The following is an 8,828-nucleotide window of genomic DNA, read 5'->3' as shown; positions in this document are numbered from 1 at the left end:
GGATCACCAGCTTCACCGATGAAAGTGTATTCTCTTTAGCCTTGGAGAGCTTTAATAAATCAGGCCCACTGGATCACCCAGGTTCGCTGAAGAAAGTGTATCCTTCCCAGCCTTGGAGAGTCCTAATAAATCAAGCCAATTGATGGGGGAATGACTTATAAATAGATCCCAATGTTTTTTGCTTTCTATTAACACAAATACATTTCTATAGGATTCTCCCCATTTTCAGTGGTCTATAGTGTCTTGTATTTTTGTGCTGGGTAACTTCTTTAATGCTTTCCTGTAGTGAGTCTTTTGGGGGTGATGAGAGGAGATGGTGATTCCTACCAGAGTATATTGTCCTGGAAACTTGAAGATCAAGACAGAAATAAGTTTGCTGGCTCATGAATGGATTTATTTAGCTGGTTGTGCAGCCCACTGCAGAAGAATCATTCTGTAGGTATGTTGGCCAACCCCCTCCCCCAAGGCACCATGAATTGAATACTTCCATAGTTAAATTGGTGTGTTTTGTTTTTTTTAAGTTTTATTTTATGAAAAATATTGAAATTGTCATCAACAATTTTATTTTCTGACAGTATATGTTTCTTGGCTTACTTCTCTCCTATGACCCATGATGGCAATACAGTTGTAAGGACACCACATCAATGACTTGTTAAGTTGTGAAACAAAATTTCAACCAACAACAAACCTGATACAATTGACAGGGCTATCCCTGGGGTCCTCCGATACTTAAAGGTTTGTAGGGTTTACATTAGATAAAAATCAGTTTTATTTCAAAAGTTATATTCATGATTTTTCATGGGGGAATGAACAACATTAATTGGGGTGTTGGGGGTATTAATCAGACAATGGTACATTGAGATTAGCTTTACAATAAACAAGCATAACAAATTAAAGTTTAACAGAACATTACAATTTAGAACTTGTATATTACAATTATTCCTTGGTATCACCACCGCCTGCACAATAATCTTCTCAATGAACATCCTAGTTTTACATCAACTGTTCAGGCTAGACAGGAACCCATACACTTTAAGTTTTGTGTTCCATAACAACATAAACTTTTACCCTTCCGGAACCATAACTAAATGTGACCACGTGACCGAGTGGATGAGGTTTGGATATGTATCCAAAATCTTTGGACACAAGAGCAGAGTCCCCAAGCATGGAATACAGTGCCCATTTGGCCACATCGCCTATAGCAAAGAGAAGATATCTTTGGGTTCAGTTTGTGTAGCCGAATGGGCACCAAATACCAGCGCATCATTACTTTGTAGTTGGCCTCTATGAGCGAGGTATTGAGAGAAGGTAAAGAGGTACCTCCAAGGTCCCCTCCCACTTTATGCCAGAATCCAACTCCCACTGGGACAAATAAGAAAGCTTTAATACTCCTGAAATTCACCCTCTTGTCTCAGTAATGGAGAAACAAAACTTTTCAAAGGCTGAGCTCTGAAATGGAGGAGGCACTCTTTTTTTTTTTTTTTTTTTACAAAACTTTTCAAAGGCTGAGCTCTGAAATGGAGGAGGCACTCTTTTTTTTTTTTTTTTTTTTTGAAATCATTTTTATTGAGAGATACCAAGGTTCATACAGCAGTATGACATCCAACAAAAAATAAAGTGCATACATTATAATTAAATAACCGTGTTATGGCAATGAGAGGAACCAAGACATCTCCAATTTTTCAAAAACTTTTATAGAAAAAAAAGAAAAATGGGTTAACCAACTTAGAAGGGGAAAAAGAAAAGAAAGAAAAATTACGGGGGGGGGGGGGGGGCGGAGGATACTGACCAGCTGCATAATCAAACACATCCCCGGTATATCCTCAGAGTATGAGTAAATACTGACCTTTGTACAATTATAGACTTAAGGGGGGTTGTAACAGGTCACAATATTCCTCAGTAGTAGTAAAGTGGATCCAGTGGTACCAGGTCTGGGCAAACTTATCTGCCCTCTTAGCGTCTGTGGAAATTAAGTCCTCCATTTGATGAATATCAGCTACCCTTTTCAGCCAATGTACTACAGTCGGGGGGGCGTTATTTTTCCAAAGGGCTGGGATGCGTTTAGGAGGTGTCTCAGTGGAGAGTTGCTATAGCCCTTACGGGACATGTCTGAAACATGGAGGAGTGCCAGGGCTGGATTATGTCTGATATCCACCTCTGTAAGTTTCAAGATGACATCAGCCACCGAGTTCCAGTACAATTGCAGTTTGTAGCACTCCCAAAAAATATGAAGCAACGTACCCTGCGCATCAAAACATCTCCATCAAATGCTGTCCGACTGTGGGAAGATCCTAGCGAGTTTCCCCGGCATCCTATACCAGCCGGAGGCACTCTTTTAATTTTAGATGTTATGAAAAAATCATAGCTGGGGAGGTATCTGAAGGTTCCACCAAAGGTGGAAGAGAACATTTATCTCTTTGGTAGGACAAACTGGGAATGTCTCTGTCATTTACAAGGTTGCCTATATGTATAAGGCCGTTGTTGACCCACCATGTAAAATGCATCATATCACAGCAAGGAGGGACTCTGGATTGTTCCAAAAAGGCCCTGAGAGTGGAATGTAGGTTATGTTTTTTTTTTTTTTTGGCTATCCCAAAATGCCAGAGCATAAGACATAGACAGACATAGAATTGCAGACCATTTGGTAGAAGGAATCCACATGAGTGCCTCTATTTGGATGAAAGGGCAGGACAGGGCTTCTAAAGCAGTCCATTGAGGTCTGACATAGTGCTCCAACCCAGGGAAGCGAATTGTGCTGCCCTATGATATAATAGGTGATTTGGTACCCTGAGTCCACCCAAGACCTAAGGTGTGTAAAGATTTGAAATGTTGATCCTATGGTGTTTATTACCCCAAATGAATTTGAGTATTTATTTTTTTTATTTTGCAACACCATTTTGGCATTTTCTATAGGTGGAATGCGGAAGAGATATAATAATCTAGGGAGAATATTTTTTTTTACAGCGGCTATCTTCCCAAACCGGAAAAATAGAGAGGCAGCCCAGCTATTTAAATCATTAATAATCACCTGGAAAAAGGCAGATTAATTGACCTGGCACAATGCAAGAGTGCGCGTTACATTGATTCCCCAGGTAACGTATATATTTTGTGCCGCACACAAAATCAAAGTTGTCGTGAAGTTGTGAAACCAGTGGGTTTGGGAGGGAAATTTTAAGAGCCAGGGATTTACTGCTGTTAATCGTCAGGCACTAGACGCCAGATTAAAGATGCAATTCCTTAAGAAGGTTAGCTGAAGATACCACAGGGGATGTAATATTCAATAAGGCATTATCCGCAAAAGCCCCACGTGTGTTCAATCAAATATCACATTTGATGCCTTTGATGTCCTAATTTGTTCTAATGGCTATCGCCAATAGTTCTATAGATAATGTGCACAGTAAGGGGAACAGGGGAAGTCTAGTCCCCTTCCTTATCTGTATCAGTAGTGACTGGTATATTTTATATTTTGGGAAACACTGGACCAAAGCCCATTGTTTTGGGCAATAATGTCACGTATTCCCAGGACAGGCTATCATAGGTTTTATGTAGGATGATAGATAATAACATAGCCACCTTGTCATGTCCCCCAACCCAGTTCCCATTTAGTTTTGCAATAAAAATCAGGTAATACCTCTAGTACCAGGGTTGGATTTTGGGAAGCTTTTTTGGGATTTTGGGAAAGCCTGCCAACCCTAAGCTTAATTTTAAAAAGGACAAAAGTGCGACTTCTAGGATGGCCAGTAAGGATCCTGGTTTGACTCCCCAAATAAAAATTTGTGTCTGGCCCATCGTTTCTGCTGCCCTAAAAGTCAAGCACAGGTTTAGTTCTGTTCAGAGTGATTCAATTTGTGCTCTTAAATTTAAGTGAGGGTGCTGTTTTTGTTGCAGATCCAGTAAGGATTTCTTCTTTTCCTCTATGACAGGGGAGTCAAACTCTGGCCCGTGGGCCAAATCTGACCCGCAACATCCTGTTTTTTTTTTTTTGTCCCCAAAGGAGTTCTAAATATGAGCTGCAGCTGGCCTGCTCCTGCATTAAAATAGCGCTGCTACTACATGTCCTGGCATCACTCGCGTCTTTAGACCAGTGTGCCCTCTGCCTATGCGTGGCCCTGCATTGGACTGTTTTATAGATGCAAATAATGCTGGGAATTTTAGTAGCGGCGCTATTTCAATGAAGAGGGAGTTTCAGAAGCGGGCCACTCAAAAGATTTAGCTCTGCATTGGCTGCGTCTGGCATTTCCAGCACTCCCTCTCAGCTGTACTTTTCCTTGCTACTCCAAGGCATGGACTTGAATGGTTGGATTTTCATAGAAGAATATTGTTATTATTATTGTTAGCCTGTGCAAAAAGATTGAAATTTAAATTTGTCTCAGAAGGCTACAAATAGAGAAAGAGGCAAAGGATTTTTTCCTAAATGAAATAAAAAAAATGTTTTGCCTCGTTCTCCATTATAAGCTTGTTCCAGATTGAATGTGAAGCAAAACCTCTTTGTTTCCATATGAAAAGGCTTTATATCTAATAAGAAGGAAAAACGTCCTCAATTTTTTCAATCAATTTCAGGGTTGGCTTGCAACTTTGTCTAAGTTTTAAATTTTGTCCCACTGTGTATTTGATTTTGACACCCCTGCTCCATGAGTTGCACAGATAAATTTTTTAGCAACAAACAGAAGCACTCTAGTTATTTAGAATCTCATAGTAAATTGCTGGTTTATTCTTTTGCACTGGTTATTCATAAATTGTCAGGGCTCCAATACAATATTTGTAAGGGATGTAAACAATCTGTTTTGCCAAACCAATATTTACAGAGCACACCAAAAACCGTTGTAATACTGCAATATTGCCAATAGGTGGTGGTAGTTACATACAATGTAGGGTCGCTAACATTCTTGCCTTGTTACAATTTCAGCCAGGACAAATTTCATGCAGTTTGTATATTGTCTCTGTTTTTGTGTAGATTTCCTCACCCAAAAGAATACTGGTAGCTAATTAACCTACCACCAATATTAGACTAAGTTATAGACATGAGAGTGTGAGAGCCTGTGAGGGACAGTTAGTGACATGACTATGAACTCTATAAAGTGCCACCTAACATGCTGGCCCTATATCCACTTATTACCCCCGAAAAAATCATCACTTATACTATTAAGGCTGACCATATGTGTCCTGTCCTGTTCAATCAATCAGCCAAAGTCAAGTTTAGAACTGAAAGAATCATAATCAGCCAGGTCCAAAATTTCCATCAAACATACAAGTATCTGAGGTGTTTGAGATATCGACCAATATCTATTCTATCAAATTTAGCAAAATGTGCACATTGAGAGCTTGATTTTCTGTTGGGACAGGGAGTGATTGGTATTTTTTCAAATAGAACAAAGATGATAAAAGATACAGCTGTTGATTGATGATCAGCCATAAACTAGTGGGTTATGCTGCTATTAGGAAAAGGTTACAAGGTGCTCACAAAAACTGAACTGACCACTTACTAGGGTGGTTTAGTTTGTATAACCCATTTTATGGGGTTCTAGATTAATTCAATGAAATTCTGTCAAGCATTTACCTGGCAATCAGGCTGCATAATACAGAATCCTGTACTCTCATCAGCTCAACCAGTCAGTGGACATGTCTCATTGTATAGGAATCTTTAGTCTTAATTTTCTATTTGTTTTTGCATCTGGGAAGTAGGCAGCCATTGTTTTCTAGTTGCCACAGGTCTCTCCAAGATTCAGATATTACATGCTTCCCTCAGAAGGCAGTGGAAAGGGGTCCAAGCTCATGTAAAGAATATTGTTCTGCTGTAGCCAGTCACTGAGTGTGTGGGGTTAGGACAGAGGGTGTGTTTTTGGGGATAACCATGTAGAAGGACAGAACTGTAAGTCTGGGACTACCCTGCTAAATGATGGGGTCTGTAATACAGGGAAGGTCTTTTGGTTTGGCCAGAGAAATGTTTAAGAGGAAGCTGTTGCTGGAAAGTGTCTTGTAAATGCTTGGAGAACTCCCATGTATTTAAAAACCTGAGAGATTGAGATGGGATGTAGGAAAGCTAACTTTATTAGGGTTGGCATGTAAAAGTTTTTTATAAATTCTCAGTACCTTGCAATGGCTGCTTCACAAAGGGCTGTTGTTGTTTAGTCTGCTGGCCAAATACTGCAGTCACAAAAGCAGGAAGAAGCTACATTCCTGTTTTTCCTGAGTTATGAAACTTCAGATGTGCATGATTATTTTCTTTCCTGGGTATCTGGAACTCTAATCCCTCTCCTACATTACAAAATATTGAAAATGCAAAGTGGCTGACACCCAACTTTTTTCCCTCTATTCCTCAGAAACCAGACTCTGAGATTTGGATGCATCCAGGATAACCAGTACTGGGGAATTTTGGTATGTTAGCATGCTTCCCTGCCTAGGTTATGGTTGTTCTACACTTAATATGTACATTCACTGAACATGTTCATTGGTAATGTGTATAACTAATCAGCTAATCACATGGCAGCAACTTAATGCTTTTAGGCATGTAAACATTGTCATGAAAACCTGCTGAAGTTTAAAACGAGCATCGGAATGGAGAAGAAAGGTGAGTTAAGGGACTTTGAACTTGCCATGGTTGGCTCCAGGTGGACTGGTTTTAGTATTTGAGAAAGCTCTGATCTGCTGAGATTTTTACACATAATCATCTCTAAAATTTACAGATAATGGTCAAAAAAATATCCAGTGAGTGGCAGTTCTGTGGGCAAAAAATGACTTGTTGATGCCAGAGGTCAAAGGAGAATTGCCAGCTGATAGATATCAATAACCACTTTTTCAACTGAGATATTTAGAAGAGCATCTCTAAATGTACAATGTGTTGAAGCAGATGAGCTACAGCAGCAGCAGACCACATTGGGTGTCACTACTGTCTGCTCAGAACATGCTCCTGAGGTTATAATTTGCACAGGCTCATCAAAATTGGACAAGAAAACTTGGAGAAATGTTGCTTGGTCTGATGATGATTTATGCTGCAACATTCAGATGGCAGGGTCAGAATTTGGCATCAACAAAATGAAAGCCTGAATCTATCCTAACTTGTATCAGTAGTGGTGTTTTTTGGGATATTTTCTTGGCACATTTTGGGACCATTAATACCAACTGAGCATTTTTAAATTACCTACTTTTGTATTTTGCTGACCATGCCATCCCTTCAGCGTATCCATCATCTGATCTTGATATCAAGCAGGATAACATGCCATGTCACAAAACATAGATCATCTCAAACCAGTTTCCTGAAAAGAATAATGAGTTCACTGTACTTAAACAGCCACCACAGTCAGCTGATGTAAAACTAACAGAGCAACTATAGAGAACAGGAGATTTGGATTATAGATGTGCAGCCAACAAAGCTGCAGCAACTGCGTGATACTGTCATGCCAATGAGAACCAAATTCCTCATACAGAGAACAAGAAATTTGTATAATAGATGTGCAGCCAGAAGATCTGCAGAAACTGTTTGATGCTATTATGGCAACATCAACCAATATCAATATTAAAACACTATCCCAGTGTTTTCACCACTTTGTTCAATATTTGCAGAATAACAGCAGTCCTGAAGGCACAAGGGGGTCCAACCCTGCACAAGCAAGGTGTAACTTGTAAGTGTCTTCTGTAAAGCATAAGAAAGTAAATTATTTCAAAAAGGGACACAGAAAAGGGTATGTGCTCAGGTTTATTCACTGGCAGCCTGTCTGTGAAAACTTTGAATGAACCCATGAGTAGCGGAGTCGCCTGTGAGAAATCAAGTTTAGTCTATGGGAGATCTTCAGTATGATCTATGCACAGCCGCATAAATGATAATATACACTTGTATATTACAATTTGGGTGGAAAATGTTTCCTTGTCTTTCTAAAAACAATTTTAGTGGAAATGAGATTGATTACTATTGTTGATTACAGAACAGAATCCTTTAATGCCTTAGATTGGATCTTTACAAATGATTATGAAAACGCATAAGAATGTTCTTCTGATGAAGCACATAAGGCGAAACGCGTCAAAAACGGAGAGATACTTTTAGGAATGAAACAAGATCTTTAATAATTGTATTCAATGTTTTTCTGGAGACAACTATTGTGAATAATATTTGATTATGTTTCTATCATTGTTAATAAATTATGTATGGTTTTAGGTAATGTTGTTTATATGGAGGTACCAAAAAAGTACCTTCTACTTTACTTTTCAGATGATAGAAAAGAACTAAAACATTTTTTTGGGACAGAATAATTGGGATGTAGTATCCTAAACCTCAATTCCACCTGTAGTAACAATTTATATATTTTATTATCCCCTCTTTGCATATCAGGGCACCATTAAGGTTTACCCCAGGGGTGCAGGCTACATTTACATCAAACACAGTACAGATTTTTCATTGCAAGATGACAACCATTTATAACCCTCTGCCTTCACTACTCCAGTAGTCAGTGGGTTATTTAGCCTGTGTAATATCACTAAAAATTCAAGAGCCCTCCCAGTTCCTGAGGATTTAGGTGCTTACTCTGCTTAGCCTGTGTCTACTTCTTGGTATGTTCCATTAGCCAAGAATTCTCTGGTATGGATGTTTGTTCTCAGTTTCATCATGCAAGCCCCATTTTTATTGTATAATTCTATATTATCTATATTAATATAAAATGGTTTTGAGACCACAGCTTTCCATTTAAAGTCAACCTTCCACTTTATCAAATACATTATCCTTCCCTCACTTTGCCATGCCTAACATCTAACAGGAGTTGTTACTTTATCCTTTAGGGAAGCAGAATATTTGTTTTTGGTCACAGATGATTCCCATATTATTTTCTTTACCATTTTTT

This window comes from Pyxicephalus adspersus, chromosome 4 (assembly GCF_032062135.1).
Source record: "Pyxicephalus adspersus chromosome 4, UCB_Pads_2.0, whole genome shotgun sequence".
In the NCBI taxonomy this organism is placed as follows: Eukaryota; Metazoa; Chordata; class Amphibia; order Anura; family Pyxicephalidae; genus Pyxicephalus; species Pyxicephalus adspersus.
This window is presented reverse-complemented; position numbering follows the sequence as displayed.